General features: G+C 45.3%; 1 protein-coding gene across 1 annotated transcript in view; it reads right to left on the bottom strand.

Moving 5' to 3' along the window:
- ROR2 (ROR family WNT receptor 2) overlaps positions 1–23,988 on the bottom strand; it is a 319,672-nt gene that overhangs the window by 121,688 nt on the left and 173,996 nt on the right. The window lies entirely within an intron of this gene.

Genomic DNA, 23,988 nt, shown 5'->3' with positions numbered 1-23,988 from the left:
ATGTAACTGTTGTTTTATTTCAGATATTACACAGAGCTGTCCTGACACAAGGCCTGCTACCTGTTACCGGGCGATTCACTGGTACAGTTAAAATCTTTTAATGAAAACCCACACAACAGTGTTTACATTGCGGAGGACATTTTCCATATGCTTGTCAAAAATACATGCAGCTACCCACAATAAAATAAACGGTGTTCAAGAGACATGCCACAGCGGAGAGCTGTTATGGACTGGGTCAGCGTCAGCCGCTTCTCCGGTGACTAATTTTAGCAGCCTGGCCTTTTAGCGTCACTGTATTTACTTTGGGTTCCGCTGAACACTTCAGCGTGGATGTTCTGCACACGTGGATTAACGCGTTTGTTATGGCATGTTTGGCTTTTCACACCTTTTCCCTTAGGCCGCATTCCCTCTCCAACACTCAACAGTGAACTGCGGCCATAATCCGTGTCACAAAGCAGCGACATTCCTGGCGCTGTGTACCCAGTCCCCACAAAGGGAGGAAAGACAGACGGACAGCCGATCTCGACGCTCACTCACCCAATGCCTTTAAAGAAACAGCCCTTTCGCTTCAACAAACACGTATGTCTTCGACTCTATAATGAATGAAAACTGACAAGCCTTAGTGAGGGCTCAGTCTAACCACATATAAGCTGGCACCATGAGGCTAGAATGCACCCCCTCGCCTTCTACCCCCAGTTAAGTCAGCCTCCTCTATGGTCTAGGTGGGGATTGGTTTTTGCAGGAATCTGATCACACATCAACATGTAATTCGTCCCCAATTGCTTACCCTACAAACAAAGGCACCACTTTCTAAGACCAGACCTTTTACACTTGAGCAATGTGAAATATCAGATCAAAATTGAGAATAAAGCAGTGCAAGGGTGAGAGTAGCACCGTTTAGGGGGTTGTAGGCAGGATGGGTCACAGCGGTTGGGCCAGATGGGGGCAGTCCTCTGGAGGATGTATATTTGGGGACTCAGACTGCCCCTTACTGTATGTGTCACGAGGAGTTAGGACTTAGTTATAGAGAGGACTGTATTAAAACCGGGTTTACCTTTCTGTGTATTTCTACATGGCAGAACAAGGAAGCAGTTCTGAACCAAGTTATTATTAAACATTTTTTAGCATGCAATAAGGGTCTCAGCAGTACTTGGCTTGCCCACGTCAAGGAAACACTATAGACTGAACATTTTGATGACCCTGGTTCTTGTTGCGGGGTGGCTAAAAAGGTATTGAGAGACCAGTTGCTAAATCGTGCACAAGTCCACAGGTTATCCAAGGAAGAAACAAGTTACCTATCCAGTTCCAGAAGCCTAGCACTGGATTTTCCTAGCTAGCGCTCGCCAACTTACTGTTGGCGAGCACAAGCAGGGTTTTTCAGAACTCAGCGAGCTCCCAGGAGTGCAAAAACTTCTGCAAACTCCATGAACAGAGTGGAGTTCAGCCCTGAGGCCGAGTCTTGAAGCTTTACTGTTAATGGGTTAATATACTTTGAATAGTGAACAAATCATTTCCACTTTGCCACATAGCATGATCTAGTAGTGGTGAACCATGGCTGTCTGGCCAATGTGGGAGCCACTAGAATGAGAGTCTGAGATGTCTGTCGTAGTTTGAGAATCACAAATGGAAGCTTTTGGAGAGGTGGAAAAGGATAAGCAAATATCCTTGACCAATTCATCCATAGTGCCTTGCCTTTGGACTGTGGGTGTTGGAACCTGGAGGCGAAGTTTGGGCATGTGGAGTTTTCTGCCATTGCAAATAGGTCTAAGTTTGGGTGACCCCATAGTTGGAAGAATGGGTGGAGATCTTGTGGATTGGGCTCCCATTTCTGAATTTGTTGTCAACTCCTGCAGATGAGATCCACAATGCTGTTGCCCACACCCAGTATGGTAAAGTTAATGTAGGAGATTTATAAAGCGCTCCGTTATCAGACAGTGTCCTGGAAACAACCTATGATCGGACCAGAAACAAGAATCTTTACCACGAGTCTGATATGTACTCGGCTATTGGGTAAATGTTGTATCGAAAAGCATACCTCCAGATGGTCTGTGCTAAGTGAAATAATTCAGGTGGCCTGGTGACCCCTGTTTTTGCATATAATACTTGGTAGTCATATTGTCTGATGAGAATTACCTTGCCTATGAGGTCTGGAAGGAATGCTTTCAGCACTAGATGAACAGCTAGCAGCTCTAGGTGATTGATACGGAGATGGGTTTGAATGGGTGTCCAGTGCCCCTGAACAGTTAACTCCTGTGAATACACTCCCCAACCTGGCTGTCCTTTTAGAAGGTTGTTGGAATTCCCCGGCTGCAGAGAGTGGCAAGCTTGACAGCTGATCAACACTAGATCTTCCATCTGACAATTCGCTTGCTACCACTGATGTGCTAAGCATTCCTGCAACAGGTGCATAGGCTGTCTGGCACATGGTACTATGGTTATGCATGATGCTATGGTGGCTGGGAGACACATTACAGTTTTTACTGGTATTCTTTGATGAGGCTGAAACTGTGAGATAAGGGTTTGAAAGGACTGAATCCTTGATACATTTGGGTATGCTATCCCTGTTTGAGAATTGAGAATGGCTCAGAGATACAGCTGTATTTGAAGAGATTGAAGATGAGACTTGACTGCATTGACTGTGAAACCTAGATGATGAAGTAGGATTATAGTAGTCAGAGCTTTTGATAAGACAGTCCTTCAGGTATGGGAAATGTGAATGTTTTGTCTGTGCAGATGAGCTGCTACTACTACTAGACACTTGGTGTACACCCTAGGGGCTATAGTGACCCAAACGGAAGTACCTTGAATTAAAAGTGCTTTCAGTTCAATACAAATCTGAGGTACGGTCGATGTGCTGGGTGAATTGGAATGTGAAAGTAGGTGTCCTTTAGGTCCAATGCAGACATGAAGTCATATTGTTGTAGTATTAGGATGGCATCTTGTACAGTGGCCATATGGAAGTGTCCTGAAATAATGTATCTGTTTAGGGGTCTGTGGTCTAGGACTGGCTTTTTGAGAATGATAAAGTAAATTGAGTAAAAGCCTCTGCCCTGTTGGTATAGTGGTACAAATTCTATTGCTCTCTTTTGATGAAGAGTTTTTGCTTCCTCTTTGAGCAGCTGTTGATTGTTGACAGCCTGTATGTGCGGGGTGGAATGTTTGGAGGTGTGGAGGTGAGCTGCAGGGAGTAACCATGTTGGATAATACTCAACACCCACTGGTCAGAGGTGATAGTGTGCCATGTGGGAAAGAACTGTTGAAGTCTTCACCAGATAGGTGTAAAATGATTGGGGCGAATAGCAGGTAACTCAAGTTTTTGTGGTGATTGCTACTGGTTTATTGAAACCACGTTTATCTCTGCCTCTGGAATTGTTCCCTCTGTAGGATTCCCTATAATATTCCTTGGGGGATGTATTTTTTGACTGGGGATGTGGATATGTAGAGGAGGTGTATGGAGATGTAGTTTTTGCTGCTGCGCGATAGTGGGAGCAATGAAAATTCCCTCTTTGGGTAGATGTTTGGAACGCCCCCATGGCTTAAGCCATTTCATTATCTTTTTCGACGTTCTCAAGCAAAGTGTCTACTTGAGGGTCAAAGAGATTCTCTGCATCAAAAGCAAGTGCCAGAATATTTTTTTGCACTTCTGATTTGTAGCCTGAAACCTTGAGCCAGGCATGTCTTTGTATGAGGACACTGATGTTAATCCCTCTTGCAACTGTATCAGCTGCATCCAGTTCACAGTGCATGGAGGTGTTAGCTATCTGAAACAATTTCAAGTGCCCTTTTTTATATTGTTCTATGAGATATTGAAGGAGACTCTCCATTTCATCCCAATATACCCTCTCCCTGTCATAAACTGAAAGGGGACCAAAGGAGTTGGATATTCTCCATTGGTTGGCTGATTGTGCTGTCACTTTTTTCCTTACTTCTTTGTCTGGTGGGGGTGCCTCACCAGATGATTGAGATTTTGTTCTCTCTCCTGCTGTAGCAACCACAAGGAATCTGGAGGTAGTTGACCTTTATATATGATGGATCTTAGGGAACAGCTTATACTTTTTATCCACTCATGGTGTAATGAACCTTGCTTTTACTGGACCATTAAAAATGTCTCTGCTATGTCTCAGCATACCTTTAAGCAAGGGCAGATATTGTCCCGACCGCTGAGTGGATGAAAGCGTTTCAAATAAAAAATCATCCTCCAATGGTTCTGTGTGGTGCTGAAACTTATGATAACTAGCTGCTCTACCTATGATGTCCTGGTATGTTGTAGTATCATCTGGAGGGGAAGGTTTAGCCAGATACAGGTCCATTTCTGCAGGTGGGTCTGTGTTGTATGTGTCCCACAGTTTTGGGGGGAATGGAGTAATAGTCCCCATCATCCCCATGGTCCCCATGTTCCTGGAAAGAATTAATAGAACCCTCTTGGGAGTAGTGTGAGTCTGCATGAGATGAATGTGGTAGAGAGCATGCCCTTGGTGTCGCTGGTGGTGGTGGTAGGCTAATGGGTGGTGGACTGGTGGCCTTATCCACCCTTTTCTGGTACTTTGGAGGACAGGAGCTGTCCAATGCTTCATCAAAAGTCAAGTGTATCTTTGCTGGTGTTTCTTTGGTTTGTGGAGGCAAAGCCATAATTCTACCACTCTCTGGGTGAATCAGCAGTTGATTTTGTCTGGCATCAAGATGCTCTTGTAACCTTTCAAGTACCTGTTCCACAGTTTTGGACCTGCTCTTTTGTTTCACTGAAGTATGTGACTTCCGTTCCGGAGCAGTTTTCAATGCTAGTGTTCTCGGTGACAAAGTACTTGATTTCAGTGCCAAAGCTCCCCAAGGTTTCCGTGCCGTAGCTTTTGATTCCGAGCCTTGACTCAAGGCCTATGACTGGTGGGCATGGGCCTTATGCTTGGGTACCGAGCAAGACTAGGCTTTTCCGATATAGCTGTTTGGTGCAGACAATGGCCCAAAGGCAGTGGTGGCCCGTGCGCAGGTTTTGGTCGGTCTAAGAGACACTGCCGACCCTAGGAATAGTTTGTTGAGACTGTGGTTGGGATGGATGGGGCACATTACTCCCTACTCACGGTTTGCCCCAGTGGAATGTCCTCGCTTTCAAGTTCAGAGCCTGAACTGTTAGCTGTCGAGGCCTGAGCTTGTGCCTTTTGGTGGTATTCTTCGGATCCAAAAATGTCTGGAGTGTTGTCAATTGTGGCCATATGGAGTCATCTTGCATGCATATCTTGCAGTGCCTATTTCGATTGGAAGCACTTACATGCCTCACAGATTGATTCCTGATGAGTCGGCCACAAGCACAAGTTATGCAACAGGTGTTGGTTGGTGTGTGGAAACTTAGCATGGCAACGTGGGCAAAAACGAAAAGGTGTCAGTTCCATCTCCAGTTGGGCATAACATGAATGGTATTTGGAAAAGTATAATACATCCCGAACAGCGAAGGCCAGTGGGCCGAGCTCGGCTGGAACATGTCGGCGTTGATAGGCAACCGATGTATACTACAAGTAAATGCTATTGGTAATAATACCGACATTAGAGGGCTAAATGCTACCTTTTCAGCGATGTTGAGATGGAGCAGAGGAGTACACAACCAAGTTGATGGCGGAAAATAATCTAGCTACCAATGGAATCGGTGACAATGTGTATTGAAAGCAAAAGGAGGAGTAAATACACCTAATGACTGGAAATAACCTGCACACTTCTGAGCCCAACACTAGATGGCGGACTCATGCAAAGCATGTGTATCTAAAGCCACACATGCCATCAAGCATACATTTAAACTTCCAATAGTTTATTTGTATAAAGCACAAAGAAATTATGCACACATACTGTTTGGGCCATTTTTATGAAAAAAGTATAGATGTACACAGGCAAACTACGTTGTTCCAAGGGTTTGTGTACTTCATATCTAATCCCCTTGAGCATTTATATGTTTTGCAGGGTCCAAGGGGTGGTGCTAAATTAACCTTCCAAGGAATTACCTGGATTGCTTTAAAAATATGTTCATATTAATGGTTAGTTTATTGGAAGAGGCGCAGACAGCAGGGGGTGGTGGGATGTAAATGTTCAGCAGGACATGGGGGGAAAATGGACGGTAAGGGTTGGGGGCAGACCGTACAGTACCATGCACTCTATAAGTCTATGGCCAAATGTGAGAAAAAAATACTTAGAACAGCACATGGCCAGTGGAAGTACACTGGACACAAACAGGAAGTTGTGCTTGGCCCATGCTCCATGGTATGGAAAGTAGCCTGGAGAAGACAGCAAGAGGAGGTGAGCAGGAAGCAGGAGGCATGACCAGTAAGAAGGAAGGAAACCAAAGTAAAGTGAATGCCAACTAATGGTAAGTATTGGTAAGTAATGAGTAGGTTCTAAGCCTATTTTTAATCTTGAAAAAAATGTACAATAGCTTTTGCTGACAGTGCATTCAAGCTGTAGGCAAAACCTAACACATCATTTGTTAGCTAGTAGGTAGCTTTATCCTTCTAGTGTTCATTGCCCCTTACGTTTTTGGCTGAGAGTTTGGCCAATAAGAGCTCCCACAATAAGCTCGCATTGTTTAAGATCTCAGACCAATATGAGAAAGAATCCTGTGATGGAGCATGTCATCTCCATGATTGTGGAGCCTTCTGAAAGTTTTATGATGTTTAACATAATCCATGTGGGTGTCAGGATTAGTATAATAGATTGATAATGCAACAATGGATGGCCCCTCGACTCCAGAGTACTTCATATTTGAGTATATGTGTATAAAAAGATAACCCTATATCACACCCACTTGTGAACGCTCATTGCTGTATGTTGAGATAGACACCACACAAGTGGTGAGGAAGTTTTACATAAAATGGGAAAAAAGCCACAGATGAATGTCAAAGACTGAAATCAGCAATGATCCACTTGGAACATTCTTTCCCTATCTGTCTTGTTTTTGCAACTCCTTTTAGACACAGATGGTGCACCAGGGATAGGAGAAAGAGTTGAAACCTGGAAAGGATATCCAAAGCACGAACAATTGTGTGGTCAGCAACTTAATTAGCTTTTAAGTAACCACGCTTATACAATGACTGAAAGGTTTAGAACAGGCTAACATGATTCACATTTCTGTAATAAAGCTTTACAAACGTGTTCCTGGAGCTTTTTGAAATATTCAGCCCATTGATATAAATCCAACTAGTCAAGCTGACCTCGCTTTTCATAAATTAAGATAAGAACAATTGTATACAGGGTGGGATATCGAACCAATTGAGGAAAACACACCAATAACACCAGCCACAAAAGCGACAAGCAAATAAAATGGTTCATCAGAAGTACTTACCGTATTAGCAACACAAATCAACAAACTGGGCTGGACAAAACTCAAAAACGACCTCAAATCTTACCAGGCTTAAATAGTCCATTATCCCTATATAAATGCAAGCGTTGACAAATCCAACATGATTCGCATTTTGGATGCCAGTGCAGGCATATTGGTGTTGCCAATGCTAGTCCCTATTGGCAAAAAAAGAGAAAAAAAAGTTTTTTGCAGAGGCTGTGCAGCGCCAGCAAAAAAAAGATGTAAAAAATGCTTGACCAAGCACCATGACCAATGTACAGGTATGTGTCAGGCCGCTGGAGGCGAAGGGGGATAAAATATACAGAAGTAAATTAAAAAAAGTTAAATGTGCACAAAAGCGTGTCTCTAAAACATGGAGGGCATGGTAAAAGAAAATAGTAATTTCCTGAATGTGAATAGAGGACGGATGGAAATCATCCAATCAAAATGATGATAAAGAAGCTATGCTCCATGAAGGGATAAACAGATGGAGGGGAAGAAAAGCCATGAGATAAGGAAGTAAATGAGAGTGACAAGAAAGCCAACTAATGGTAAGTAATGAGCTACCCCAAAGCCGACAATAGATCTTCAACACCAGACAGCTAAAACTGTCTATAACTGAGAAGAAAAAGGGGAGGAGTCAATCTTTCAACATTCATTCTATAATGCTCAAATAGGAAATTAGCAAAACCATCTCTTCAGTCCTTTCTAAACAATGCAAATTCCATTTTGAATTCCTAATGATCAAGTATTTTGGCATTCAATCTAAAAGAAATGTCCATGTGGCCAGAAATGAATGAGTTAAATGTTTTTTATTATGAAGAAGGTGATTTTGAAATACAGAAAGATGTGCCATTGTCTAAAATAAACCCATGAAAAAGCATTGTTCATTGTTAGTCTATGCCAACAGCAAGAGATGGCCAAAACCCAATTTCTTGAGACTGAGTTGAACTGTAGATTGTCTGACAAAATAGTTTTTTGAAATAGGTAAAGTTGGATTATACTTTAATATTCGAGGGTCTCACAGCCAGAATTCTCTTTGCTCCAAAGCACTGTTGGTGATCAAGCAAGCACCATCTACCTAAGCAGCATACAATGAAAGAATACCTGGTGCCCTATTAAATATAGGGAGCAGTATTCCTGTTTGCACCATGGTACACTTTTAAATAAGTGCACGTGCACTAAAAGAGAAAGTGTGCCCTATCACAGTGAATGCGCTGCCCCAGGACAGCAGCGAGCTTGTGCGGCCGTGGGCTGTGCATTCAAGTGAAATATGGAGCGGCTGCTTTAAAGCCGCTCCATGTTTCAGGGTGCAGGTGGCAACCCGCTTGCACTTTAAAGAGGGATTAGAGATCCCATTACAGGTGGGTGCAGTGAGTGACTGCACTTGCCTGAAACAGGATGTCTGGGGTGTCCATAGCCTCCCCTTTCCTCCCTCCAGAGAGCTGCCATCAGGAGGGGCACTGATAGTGCGCCATCATTTTGTGTAACAGCTTTTTTGCCCTTGTGCCCACGTCCATAATATTGAGCGGGCGCAGAAGTAAAGAGATCCCCTCATTTGCATGGGGCCACACCCCCATGCAAATAAGCCAATGCCCTCTTGACATAGAGCTGAGACTACATGTGTGTCAGTAGGTTGTATGATGGAATAATGCATGCCAAAAGTATGCATGCATTTATGACGCTGTCATTACAACACATGCGTGTTTTGCACGCATGCCTTTACAATGAAAACTTTTTCCACGCATATGCCTTTACCACGCCTGCCTGGACTACGTAATTTTATGTGGTAAAGGCATTCTTGCTAAAGACATATGTGTGCTAAAAGTGTCATGGAAAGTATCAGCGATATCTGCCTTACAGAATGGGCCACACAAGCGCCTGCAACCTCTTCTGTAATATCAAATTGCCCTGCAGGCACAAAAAGTGGTTGTACATGTCCTTGTGAACCCAGTGCACTTTCTGTAATACAGCCTCTGGTCATAAAATTAATTTATATTAAATAAGATGGTGTTAAGAGGGTTTCCGTTGCCAGAGAGTACAGAGTAGTTGTTTAAATGCATTAAGCTACAGAAGGAAGAGTCTTGTCCGAAGATGGGTTTTTTGAGATTTTTCTGAATTTAAGTTTGACCAAAGTGTTTATGAGATGGAATGGTAAAACATCCCACAATATAATGGCCAGGGTACGAAATGTTTCTCCCGTGAGCACTTTATGCTAAAAAAAAGGCAACATAATGGTTTCTAGGTGTAATTTAGTTTCAAAGAGCATCCGCTGACTTGAAAGGTATTAGGTGGAAGGATCCTGTGAGAAGAACTGGCACCTGCCTTGGATTTTGCCAATTTTCGTAGTCTGGCCAAACAATCCACTAGTGCTAAGTGGTCCATCAGGTCAAGTGCTGCAGACAAAATCGAAATGGACGAGGGGTTAATCTTGCTCTTAGGCCCAGGGTGGTAGTCTTGCCATGATCTCCTCCCACAGATCTCTGAGACAGATTCTATGCCTCAGAGGTCCTACAGCCCACCTGAAAGTGGTGAAACAGATCATTTTATTCAACATTTTGCAGTAGCTGGGGCACTAGAGCTGCCGGATAGGAAACATTAGCTCTTGATGTGTAATTAACTGAGTCTTATGAGTTCTGAGCTCTCTTTTCAGGAAAGTGTGGATCAATGAAGAGTGAAGCCTACAGTCAGGGAAAGGTTAATACCTCGTCCCTGCGCAAAAGTTGTAGATTTTGAAATTAGTGCTTTGTGGATGTCAGGAAGACAAGCAACTAGAGCTCAGGCACAAAGTGTGCTTTTTTAGGTCTCGCCTGTCGATGCGCATGCGCATCGAGCAAGCGAGAGTATTGGGACTTATCCACTCTTTCCCCAACTTGCAAGGAATCGTGGCGATTCCTTGCAGTGCCCGTGACTTTTAAGCTCAATGCGCATGCGCATTGAGCTTAAAAGCGCGTGCACGTCCGTCTTGTTTTACCCGCTCCGCCCCCTCCCCTTCCCGCCGTGTCGCATTTCTCCTCCCCCCTCCCCTCTCCTCCGTCCCTCTTGTTTGTTTAATTTAACCCGCTCCGCCCCCTCCCCTTCCCGCCGTGTCGCATTTCTCCTCCCCCCTCCCCTCTCTTCCCTCCGTGCCGCACTCATTCCTTGCGATCTGGAGCAATGAGTGAATTTTAGAAGAACTTGTTTTAACGTTTCCTTCTAAATAGCGCTGATTATGTAGGCTCCTTTCACGGTGCTCTTAACGTGGTGTGCTCCAGCGTCTCACGCGTCCGGTGACATCTCATCCGACGGTGTTCAAATCACACACACAGCAGAGTGTTCTCGTCTCGCGCTTCACGCGCCTCTCCTCGCGCTGTCTTTATACGCTTCCTACAGGATTCCAGTCACGCACAGCACATTGTTTCCAGCTTGTGCCTCACACGCCTCTGTTCGCGCTGCCTTTACACGCGCACAATAGAATGTCACGTACGACACATTGTTTCAAGCTTGAGCCTCTCGCGCCTCTGTCCACGTTGCTTCCACACGCGCACAATAGGATTTTTAAAAGATGCTACCAGCGAAACACTAAACAAACAACAGTAAGCACTTCTCACAAACACTTTTACCTTGCTAAAATAAGGTAAATAAATGTTGCTATACTGTTAACTTCAGCCGGAATTCAGCTACACAGTCAATAAATATTTGAAGGAATCCTAAAAGTCACAAAGTACACTGACCCACTTCCAATCCATGTAAGTTATCCAAAATGACTTCCTGCACGTCGGATTCTTTTCCGATGGGCGCTCCGCCCCCTCCCCTTCCCGCCGTGTCGCATTTCTCCTCCCCCCTCCCCTCTCCTCCGTCCCTCTTGTTTGTTTAATTTAACCCGCTCCGCCCCCTCCCCTTCCCGCCGTGTCGCATTTCTCCTCCCCCCTCCCCTCTCTTCCCTCCGTGCCGCACTCATTCCTTGCGATCTGGAGCAATGAGTGAATTTTAGAAGAACTTGTTTTAACGTTTCCTTCTAAATAGCGCTGATTATGTAGGCTCCTTTCACGGTGCTCTTAACGTGGTGTGCTCCAGCGTCTCACACGTCCGGTGACATCCTAAAAGTCACCAAGTACACTGACCCACTTCCAATCCATGTAAGTTATCCAAAATGACTTCCTGCACGTCGGATTCTTTTCCGATGGGTGTCCTGCATCGCCAGTAATAAAACGAAGATCCTGTTCAAGTGAATTAAAGTAGCTTTATTCACAACCATCGGAGAGGCATGTGGCCACAGTCAAACGGCAGCTTCAACTGGTCATAGCTTCCCACACACACATTCTCAATCATGACAGAATAACATTCTTAACAGAGAATGTTAGAATTAAAGGCAAAGATACAACAACATGCATTTTTTAAGTCAACTTCATTTAATGCAGTGTTCTAATTTAGCTCTTGTAAGATACCCCAGGTGGCAATTATTTTGAAGTGTAAACTGGAGCGAGGCGACATTGGCCAGTGAAAGGAAATCTGGGCTCGAGTCCTGGCTTCCCCACTTGACTAATTTTTGGTGAACCTTCCCAAATTATTTTGCTTTATTGTTACTCATTTTACCTGAATTCCAAATGTGGGACTACCAAGGAGTAAATCCTAACTTGTGTATATTTCAAAAGGCCTTCACAGATAATAACAGCATTTACCATTATTGCAGTACTCACCCTCAACCCCTCACTCACCCTCAACCCCTCACTCACCCTCACTCTCACTCATCCTCACTCACCCTCAACCCCTCACCCTCACTCACCCTCAACCCCTCACCCTCACACACCCTCACTCACCCTCAACCCCTCACCCTCAACCCCTCACCCTCACCCTCACTCACCCTCAACCCCTCACCCTCACTCACTCACCCTCAACCCCTCACCCTCAACCCCTCACTCACCCTCACTCTCACTCACCCTCACTCAGCCTCAACTACTCCCCCTCACCCTCACTCACCCAAAACCCCTCACCCTCACTCACCCTCACCCTCACTCACCCTCAACACCTCACTCACCCTCACCCTCACCCTCACTCACCCTCACTCACCCTCACTCACCCTCACTCACCCTCACTCACCCTCACTCACCCTCACCCTCACTCACCCTCACCCTCACCCTCACACAGTGCAATAGTTCTCAGACCATTTCAGTTAGAGCTTTTAGAAATGTTTATGGCTTTTTTTATTTGTAATACTTTAGCATTGGCTACAGGAAACAAAAATGCTAAAGATTTACAAAAAAAAACATAAACAATTCTAAAAGCACTAACTCTAATGCTGCGAGACCTATTGCATTTCCAATGCTTGTTTTAAAGTATAGACCAAAAGCCATCCACTGGCTTTGGCTTATAATTCATCAAAAACGGAGCCCTGAGTTTCAGCAAAGCCCTCTGACGGGCACAGATTCTGCCGTCAGTCCAGGGAGATTTCCTTGGTCATATAAGTGGAACGTGTGTCTGAAAATCTTCTACAACAGGATTATATTTGCTGTGGGTCTAAGGAGATCTAAATTATGCCTGAATTCTGAAATAGCATTATTTGAGAGTAAAAGATATGTAACATTTATTGATGAATTATTTTTTAAATTTTATTTTGTAGCCATTATTCCTAGCTGTGAGGCTGTAAGAGGAAGATAACTCTATTTGCTACATTGTAGTAGATTCTTTACTTCCTCATAGTCTGCCATTTTTTTATTGTGTGTTCTCTGCAGCCAGTAGGATGAACAAGACGCAGTAATTAATTTGCAAAACAAAATATAGATCCAGGGCTCTGGCAGGAGTCGACTGCAGCTTAAACCTCACATTGCCTCCACCAGCTCTGCCATTGATAATGACAACACAACTGCTAACCATCACACTTCTACAAGTGAGAGAATTCGGACTATTTCAGGCCTCCGAAGCTATGAGGAAGCTGTGGCCGGCAGGTAATAGTCATTTAAAATGTATACTGAATAGTCACCTGTTGTTATGGTCATCTCTAAATTAACAAAACAGAGCCACCTTGTGTCAGACTGTCACAAGCGCTAGTGTTGACAAGTGCCAGAAACCACTGGCTCAAATGAAGCACTGATATACTGGGTGCGTATCGAGGGGGGAGGGGGGGGGGGGCTTTTGCCAAGGATGCCTAAATTCATACGAACCTTCAGAATAGTTCCTGCCTGTTACCATGAATCTCTACACAATGTGCTCCACCTTCATCCATTCCACCACATTCCATATGCTATCCAATCCCTTCACCTCTCTCCACTCTAACCACCCTTCTCACTAAATAATTCAACCCCAAGACTCCAAAATGACATAATAATGCCATTATGATCATACAATCTATGTGGTATATACGTGCAGGGCTGGCGCTAGTGGCGCCTGGTGCAGTAATGTTTGTTAGCGCCCCCCCCCCCCCAAATACCACCTTCACTACGGATTCCCTCACTACCACCCTTTAACAGAGCCCTTAAAGTCTCCATAAGCACTATCTCATGGATGCATTTAATTTGTTTTATAGCGCCACTCATACCAGTGTAGGGTGTTAGAGCACTTTACATCACACGCATATTACATAGAGACAATCATTCAAACGTGTGTTGATCAGTGTATAGGAAACGTTAAATAAGCAATGGGATTACAAGGTGTAGGACTGATATGGCATCCTTACTGCTAGGCAGTGTTGTTAGAGTGCTTGGACTGGAGACCTACAAACTCAGAATTTAAAACGTGACACCATGGTTAGGGGTTCTCTTTAATAAGAAGAATTGATTTCTACCCAAATAAACCCATTTTGCAACTTTAGGATAATAGAAGACAGGGGGGAAAATCATAACACTCTAACTTATACCTTGCCAGTTTTTATGCAGCTGTTTGATGACAGTTAATTTTTCACTGTTCTAGATTAGAATTTTAACACATAAACCGCAAGTATCAATAGGATCTCTCTGATAAAAGCAGTAACCCACTGACCTATTCACATTATAAGTACTCTGTAATCTGCATGGCACACGTTCTTAGCAGCAGTTGTACAGTAACTCTCTGCCCTACCTTATATGAGTCAAAACTTCCACTAGACAACATTCTCTCTCTCTCTCCAGCAGGCACATTAATCACCAGAGTTATCTTGACATTTTTATTGCTGCCGGAAAATTGCGGGGGGTGAGGAAGAAGCAAGTCCTTTTAAAATCATAATAAACGGCGCCCCCGTCCGAAGTTAGCGCCTGGTGCAGTGGCACCGACCTAGAGCTGCCCCTGTGTACATGGTATTTTTATAGTTTAAACGTAGGAAAAAGACAGAATGTGGTGTGCAGGATCAAAGACAAAGGTACAATGAGTGATTCCAGGTGAGTTGGAAGTGGACTGTAACTTTGTTGTGCTAATATGTTCTTGAAACAGTCAAGCTTCAGCTCTTTTGTAACTTAAATCAGTGTTTGGGCTGTCCTGGTGACTACTACTCTATAGCTTACAGGGCGTCCGCCAGCAAAAAACAGGTAAAGTGCGTAACTCCTAATATGCTTTGAGCCTTCACTCATTGTCAAGCGTTTAGTGCATTGTGTGAGTTTAGAAAGGTCTTATGTGATGCAGGACAGGCCAAACCTACACACAGTCATGTGGACTGATAGATCAGGCAGCAGACCAGTTAGCCACGAAATGCAGGCAGAGGCTATGCTGATGGGACTGAATACACGAAAAGAGCAGGTTTGTGTATTAAACAGATTTTTGTGCACATCAGTGTTCACATCTTTCTGTGTACGTGTGTGCTATTATTTTAGCTCCAAAAAACGTCAACAGAGGTTAAAAGACCTTCTCCTGTACCTGTACACTGCCATGGTTGTAAGGACATACATTGATTCTTGGGGGTGCCAAAGTGCAGCAAGCACAATAAGGGGCAGATGCAGTTTTATAGCTATACATATTAAATTAAACAAATATGATCACAAGAATAGAAGCATCTATGCATGCCTGGTCTGCAGAAGACTTACCAGCCCTATAATAGAATCATCAGCAGAGACAGCTCGCATTTTTCCAGAATTTTCAGTTTTCTGTTACCCCAAAATAATGCTGTGAGTACGAACACGTTCTAGGACTGAGGACTCGCATCACTACAGGTGACCCAGAAAATTCTGTGACACTACTCAAAGAGAGATCAACCACAGTAGAACCCACAAAATAACTTCAGCATGCATGCATCCCGAGATTTGAAATTTTCTGTGTGACCACTCTGCTCATTGGACTCTGGCAGCCCGATGGTCTGTTCTTCTTAAATTAACATTAGCATAATGTTACTTTTGGGTTATTCCACCCAATGCAAAGCCTCTTACATGAAAATCCTTGGTAAGCATTAAAGGTACATTTGCTTGACTTCAGACAGAGTTCAGCTGCATGCCTCTCACATGAGTCTTGGCTTGAAACACTGGAGCTGTGTCAAATCCAAGTCTAATAGATGCAGCTCTAGATAACGCCAGTCATGATTTATACTTTTCAGACACGAGCAACTTGAGAAGTGTCTGCAATGTGGCCAAGACGCCCATGAAAGATTCTGCTGCGGCCTGTAGTGTATAGTAATCTGAAATGTTGAAACCCTGTTGTAATGCCAGGAGTAGCATATTATGGCAAATCACCCTCCGCACAAAAAACCCAAATGTGTGCGCTACAGAATAATAATCATTTATATATACCGTGTGTAGGGTTGCCCCTTTAACAGAGAAAATACCAGCCATTTGTTCACGTTCCAAGATTCTGCAAAGGGCTGGACATGATACTTAAATAGAAGAATGTTATAGAAAATCCTCTCTATTAATTTTTTAACAGGGCTTTTCTGTGTTTGTTTGCTTGAAGTATCAGTCAGAAATCATTAAGGCAGCTGTAGAACACATCTTAAAATGATTTCTTCTTGCCGTAATATTTAAAATATGTATGGATAAGGAGGAAATGGCTTTAGGTGATTTTCCTAATTTTTGGACGGACTGGTAAGATACAGAAGCAGTCCTGTGCAGCGTTTCATTGTGAGGTTTACCCCAAAAATGGGAACTTGAAAATAAGCTGATTCTCCAATTGCCAGATAATTAATAATCAATGCACATGAAGATGCTTTCCTAACATTCAAGTGTTTAAAGTAGAAATGTGGTATGTCTAGGACCATGGGGAATGTTCTTTTTCTACTATACAATTGTCCCCTATTTTGCTCACCGCATCATCGTGAATGTATGAGTTTAAACCTCCAAAGCCGAGTATAGGATCCAAATGCTTGGGAGGAAAAGGCCATTTGTAAGTGTTCTGGCTCCATGCGCAAGAGCTTCCATTCAGCAGCCAGTGCACACAAGCATGTAGGCCTTGCCGAGAGTAGAATAGCTATGTTCTGCATTTGTAGGCTGGGAGACCATGGCTTGCAGTGTGGTACTGTGCCATATGCTATGTAGTAATCGATTCCATATGTAGTGATGAGTGCTGCCGTCAATGCTTCTTTTCGATTACTATACCCAAACAAGCGTGTTAATAAGATGCATATGTGTCTGATCGAAGTCCTTTCACTCATCTCCTTACACTGTCTCTGTCGAAAAACCTTGTAAAACAACAGAATTGTAAGTGCTATCACTCATCTTCCCGTAGTTGCAAGAGAGACAATTGATAGAACTTTAAACAGCTCCGGCCATGTTATATTTCTGTAGGGCAAGTTTTGACAGATGCCTTGCAATACAAGGGTTTGCCACAGTAGAGCATGGCTTCTACCAACATGATAAGCAGAGTATGTGCCCTCTGGTAACAAAGAGAGACAATTGTCGCTTAGTTAGTCACATGTCATTAAAATATCATGACTAGCCTGTTACATCTCCATATACTATCATGAGGTGTGGGGGTGCTAGAGGAGAACGGAGGAGAATAGAGAAGCATGCAGAGAGCTGTGCAGGCTGGACCCTTGTATAGTTGTAATATTCGTTTGATAGTCAATAAAAAACGTAAACATTGCTAAAATAGTTGAAATCCCAGATAAATAAGTAACATTTGAAGAAAAAGCAATCATATAGGATCAGTGTGAAATTGAGCTAATAACTGATATTATCAATGCAGGCAAAATGGAGCATAAAGTGCAACAGTGCAGGAGGACTTCGTTCTTGTTTAATCAGTGGCTAAAATAAAAAATGAAAGCCTAGAAGCCCTGATTCTACCTAAAATCCCATGATGGTGATGCACTAACAAAAAATTGACAGAGGCCTACGCAGTGTGCAAAATTACCCGAAAAGTGCAACAGTGCTGATATTTGGGTCATGGGAGATGTTTGGAGAAACACTGGTTAATATCCCACCTGACGGGATAGGGAACCGACAAGCAAAAGTTGTCCCTAGCAGCAAGCCATGATATGGATGGGTTTCAAGGATTGTTAGCAAGACCTTTCTTAACCGTCTACATTGACCCCCGGCTAGTTCTGAGGTTCACTTTGGCAAGGGATTTAGAGATGTTCAAGAATTGTACCAATCGCATATTAAGCATTGTATTCCTGGGAAATAATGACTCAAATAGTGCTAATATAAAACAACTAATCCCTAATGCATTCAATTTCTTTTTAGGTCTCGCCTACAGAGCGCGCATGCGCTGCAAAGGAGGACCTTTAGCCGTCGTTCTGCTCTTTTTCGAAGCACATACTCATGCTTGTGGCCGCATCCACCTTGCATGAGCGAGCAGGTAGCCACAGGGTGGGGAACAGCCAAGACAGTTCCAAAGCGTTCATCTCTGTCCATGCCTCCATGCCATCGACCAGCATAGCATATTACTCAACTGGGCCCCACCACTCCTTCAAGGGTGATCCCCCCAGGTCAACTCCCACATTATGCAGTTGCCCCTCTCACCTATACCGTTCGGATCAGGATCACAAGACTTGTATTCTCATCCGTGAGCGACATACAGGAGGTTGGGGATCCTTCTACATCCGAAGTGCCTCCGCCAGCTGCAGGGAGATGAGGCGGCGAAGCCCACCCCGCCGCCGGCTTCGGTAAGGTCTCCAGGAAGTCCTGTGCAGGCTGCGGAGTGTTGAAGAAATGCTGCTTACTTTGATAAGTCACTTTAAGTTTTGCGGGGAAGAGCATTGCATATGGGATGTTAAGTTGCTGTAGTTTCTTTTTCACCAGTAGAAATTTCCGTCTATGCTCCGGGACCACCATGATGAAATCAGGGTATATCGAAATGTCCATCCCCTCATGTTGGAGTTGTCCTTTCTCTCTGGATAGGCGCAGGGCCACATCTCCCGATAGTTGAGCAGGCGGGCAATTATTGGGCGAGGTACCGGGCGGGCCGCCAGTGACCTATGAGCTCACTTCACCACCAAAACCGGTGAGAATGCCTCTCTTCCGCATATAGCAATGAGAAGGCACTCCACATAGTCCTCCTTCCTCCCAGTCGCAGTTGTTTCCGACACGCCCAAAATGCGGAGGTTGTTCCTTGGAGAACGGGATTCGAGGTCCTCGTTTTTGGCCGCGATCACCCGCAGCACCCTCTCTATTTCCAGCGTGCGAGATGTAGTTGTGGTAGATGCGTCCTCCAGGTCTGAGATTCGCCGCTCAGTCTCCGCCAGGCGCTCCTTATGTTTGTCTACTCTATGCAACACTCCATCTAGAAGCGCAGACATGGAGTCCATTTTGGATTCGATAGAGGTCAGGGTAGACTGCATGGACAACAGCAGATCTTTCAGGTCAGCAGTCAAGGGCACCTGGGTCTCCGCCTGCTACTCTTCAGGGTCTTTGTGTGAGCTCGTACCTTTTCGCGCCTCAAAGTTAAGCTTTGGCTGGCGGCCGTCTGATTTTCCCATGGTGCCCATCTGCGCAGACCGTCTCACAGAGTCAGTCTTACAACACTCTCATTGGTTCTGGAACAGATATTAAATGTGGGGGTCCCCTCCCTGTGTCTCACACCTTCAGTTCACAGCGCCACACAGCAGTGGATCCGTCTCAGGATGCGCCCAGGGGGAGAGATCTGGACCCCCTCGCTCCCAGCTCCCAGGGTGGGTCGAGGAAGATGTCCCAAGTGCGTCACCAAAAGGCCTTCGCCGAATCCGTATGGGTCCCCACATTCCTGTCCGGGCTCTCCCGGGACCCCGACCTTAGCGGTCAGCAGGTGCTCCAGCCACACTCCAATGCAGGCTACTAGGCTGGGGTTGTCTCCCCCACAGGACCTCCAAGCAGCTATATCCCTCTATCTGTAATGCAGGTGCACGTCTCCTTTCCAGGCATGCCAGAGGAGCGGGCCCCAGGCCAGACAGCCGAAAGTCACTCACCAGGACTCCCACAGCCCGACTCCCGACCAGTATTAGAGCTCAGAGGCCCCGCAATTCGAGACAGTCACTGTCCAGCCCTGCTCACGACAGCAGGCCCAGCAGACAAACAGCAAGCCCCACTCAACGCCTTCCTCCTACCGGGTGTCTCCTTCACCTCCAGGGACGGGGCCAGCAGGGCTTCTCACTGTGATCCGTAGTCCCGCAATACCTCTATCCGGCTCTGCTCCGATTCCCCCAAGCCGGCCCGCAGGGTCCCAACGCGCCGTCCAAGCAGGGAGGCCCCAGAGCAGGCAGTCAGAGGCCCTCCTCGCTCCCAGCCTCCACTCGGCATCAGCAGGCTCTCGCCTCCTCGTCCCTGACCACAGCACAGTGGGCTCCTGGGGGCGGCAAGGTAACTCTCTGCAGCGTTCCGGCCCCAGTATTGGGCCTCTACCACGACTCCTCCGAGGCCTCTCCCCCGCAAGGATCGCAGCAGGCCACCGGCTCCTCCTCCACTTGGCCGGAGCGCGGTCTTCAGTCAGAGGCAGCCTTTCTCAGCACCCACGTTACCAGCGAGCGCCTCGAGCAACCAGGCCCAGCAGTGCTCCCCACCTCAGATGGGACCAGCGCCACAGCCCCCGCGTCTGTTCTCCTTACTTAGCCGGCTGCCCTCTCGTCCCTGTTGAATCCGGCCGCTGCTCCAAACCAGTCACGTGGATCAGCGCTCCACCGCCAGGTGCCGGCTATTTTCTCGTTCTCAGGCACTCCTGTACCATTCCCCTGCACAATGCTTGCTAATGAGTCGCTCATGAGGTCTGGATGGCAAGGATAAGTAGCGGATAGTTCTCCGAGCAGCAAGAGCCTCACAGAAGTGCGGCCATCTTGCTTGGCACCCTCTAGCACCCCCTCTTGTTTATAGGATCTTGTCACAATTTTGTTCAGGAAGCTGGTCTCTGAACCTATCATTATTTCTGCTCTATATGAGAGTGCGGGTATCAGTTTAGCTTTCATTATTGTGACCAATGGCTGAAGATTGTGCCCCCGGATGGATTTAGCTAGCACTGTAAAGGCGTAGTTGAGAACCTGCACTTTTTCCTTAATCGCCTCCCTTTGGGGTTCAAAAGTAGCTCTTGAGTCTATTTTAACACCTAGGCACACATATGCAGGAGTTTGATCAATTGTAGCTGCGCTAAGGTGCCATTTGCGTCAGTTTAAAATACAGCGATTAAGCAAGATGAATTTCACTTTTATGCCATATTGGAGTATGGAATAGAAGCCCCGCTCACTTTCCCCCTCATATTTATCATTGGCTTGTGTTATTGCCCGGGACAATGGTGGCCGCTTCTTTGAATAGGTCTTGCATTTACAAGAGTTTGAGCTATTGGCATTGTAAATGACAAAGCCTTTTATTTATGTGTTAATTAGAAAAACAGATAAAGCATTGTAATTTAGAATGCCAATAGGTTAGACTCTTGCAAATGCGAGACCTATTGCATTGCAAATGCTTGTTACAATTCATTTCCAGCCTACTGTCCTCTGTGCATGATCCAAGGCAGTCCACTAATCTCTGCAGGCCTATTCTGGCATTACTAAGGAGTAGCAGGTCATCTGCCTACAAGATGTTTTACAGTGGCTGGCCACTAACACTTAAGGCGGAAGATACCTGTCCGTCTAATGCCAAGGTGAAGTCTGCAATGTATAAGTTAAAGAGAAGGAGTACTAAAACTCAACCTTGTTTTAGTCCCCTTGATGTTTCACTCCCCTTGACAGGTGGGTGCTATCCCCGATCTTGATCTTGACCCACGTGTCTAAGTATAGCTGCCTGATGGCCCTTAAGATGTTGGGCGGGATTTCTCTCTGTTGGGAGTTTTGCCCATAGCTTGCCACATGGGGCACAGTCAAATGCCGCCTTAAAGTCAACAAAGCACATATAAAGCGCAGTGCCTGTGGCCTTTGCTCTACTGAGGATCAAACCCACTGCCATAAGGTTTGTTAATGTGCCTTGGCTCTTCATGAACCAGGTCTGGTTTAGTGGAAGTCTGCTAGTGACTGTTACCCAAGCTTCCAGGTCATGAAGCAGCAGAGTTGAAAAGTACTTGAGAACTGCATCCAGTAGCGCAATTAAGCAGTAGTTACTTGGTAAGGATGCAGCAACTCTCTTAAAAATGGGGTGGGTGATTGAAACGTTCCAACTTCCTGGGTTAACTCCTTCTCTCAGGTTGGTTTTAAACATCATAGGCAGGAAGCTGGCCCACTGCAAGGTGGAGTGTTTGAAGAGCACCTTTAATATTCCATTTGGACCAGGGGCACAGTCAGACAGAGATTGTTTGCTAAGCTTGGTTATCTCAGAGGTTGTATATGCTGGATGTGCCAAGCAGTTAGTGGTCCAGTTCTCCCCCTGGAGCTGGTCTAGACCGGATGTGTCATGGATGCTTCCTTTAAAGTGAAACTTCAAGTGTTCAACCCAATCGCCCTCTTATATTTGCATTTTGGCTGCCCTTGGGCCTCTTTCAATATTATAAACCCCTTTGCTGTGGGGCGAATTCACCCACGGCACGGGCGCGGCACCACGGTACTCAAGACAAGCCCAGCTCGTCATGCTGCACAGCAGAGCTGTGCTCCTGACTCCGCCTACTCCTGTGGAACGTCCGCACAGGAGGGGATTTAGCCCCGCGTGGGCCTTCCGCGGCAGTTATGACGAGCTGAGCTCGTCATAAGCACAGCTCCACTGTGCCTCATGACGAGCTGAGTCGTCATAAACGCCGGAGGAGTTAATAAGTTTCCAGAAATTTTGGGAGTCATTTGACTGTGAGGCATATAGCAGTTGGGCCCACAGCACTTCTTGTTTAGAAATATGGAAGGCCTAGATCTCTTTTTCAATAATCTTCTCTCATTTTACAGCGCCTCAGGCGATCGCTGTAATTGCCTGAGCAGCCTGCCTACTTTAGCTTTTCTCAGTGGCCGCACAATGATAGGACCGTGCTGTTATGGCACTCAAGTTGCGCTCCCTTGTTCAAACCGCTGGCAGGGTGTCTATTTGTCAATTTCTCTGTCAAAGCTTCCCATGCTGACATTAGGTTGGAGTTCTCTACAGCCATTTACTCAAGAGCGACCACCACTCCCTCTACCTGGTCCTTAACCGAACTAGAGCGCCACTTAAGATGTTTTACATTGTTGGTACCAAAGTCTCTTGGTAGAGCTGTTACGACATGGTGCTTGCGCAGAGAGGTCCTGATCATGATTCTCCTGAGGGTGAGATATTATAAAGTCCCACACTTGGTTCTTATATAGAATCTTACTTAAGGTAAATACATTCAAGTTTTACTCTCCTTCGTGAGTGGATTACTTCAAGAGGCGACCGTAGCAATAAACGTCCTACAACACTTTGTACATGCAGAGGCTAGTCTGGAGCATCCCACAGGGCCAGGGGCAGGGGGTGGCCTGATGACATCTGTGCCAAACATTTTTTATAAAAAGATTTCAATGATCAGGAAGGAGCATGCAGAAGTAATGCAGAACGGAAAGCATCAGTCAATTCAGCAGGTGGGTGCACGCGAAGATGTAAATATTTGCAATGTTTCACAGGTGGATGCTTTCCTGAAACGTGCCTGTAAATCCTTTTTTTCAATTTGAGAAAGACAGGTGAAATGAATACCATTAATCTTTTTAACCTGTACAGCAGGCACACTCCTTGGTGCCGGCTGTTACACCACAAATTGATTTATCAGTGCCATTACCTGGTGTCCTTTCATTCCTACAGAAAGCGGGGTGAAGAATGTGTTTGGCTTCATTTGTGTAGTTCATTGGTGTGTGGATTATCCTAGTTTTTATTAAAGATTAGTCAGAGGCAGGAGTTAAAAATAAGGAATATCCAGTGATCACGCACTTAAAAACGAACATGTTGGGAATTTCACCCGCCACTTGACACTACTTTTGATAAGGATGGGGCTACATCTCAACTGAAGGAACATTTCCTTTTCTATTAGTTTGCACTTGCCAAGTGCGTGCTTTTAGAAACAAATCTGCAACCTCGCTGAAAATGAAGTACTCTGCATGCTGAAACACACCTAAGCAAATCCCATCTGTCCACAGCAGGCTCCAGGTAATGTTGTAGTACAGCAGAAACGGATTCAAAAAATCTCACCCACAACACCTAAAATGACAGGAACGGGAATAAGCCCTTAAAGCTGTGAAAGAACACATTGTTTGCTTTTCTGTAATTGAGTGGTATTTTCCACTGGTTTCTATCACAAAATACAGCAACTTCTGATCACTGGATACATAAAACAGAACATGTGATTGTACTGAATTCGACAGACATCGTGGCACTACATGAATCGCCAAGTGGAAAATAAAAGCAGCACGAAATAAACACAAGCAGCAAGCCATGATTGAGGTTTTTGTTCCCACCTCAAAAACAGCGCTGTCGACCACAATTAAAGCC

This window comes from Lissotriton vulgaris, chromosome 3_1 (genome assembly GCF_964263255.1).
Source record: "Lissotriton vulgaris chromosome 3_1, aLisVul1.2, whole genome shotgun sequence".
In the NCBI taxonomy this organism is placed as follows: domain Eukaryota; kingdom Metazoa; phylum Chordata; class Amphibia; order Caudata; family Salamandridae; genus Lissotriton; species Lissotriton vulgaris.
The sequence above is the reverse complement of the archived record's forward strand: the minus strand, read 5'-3'. Positions and strand labels throughout refer to the sequence as shown.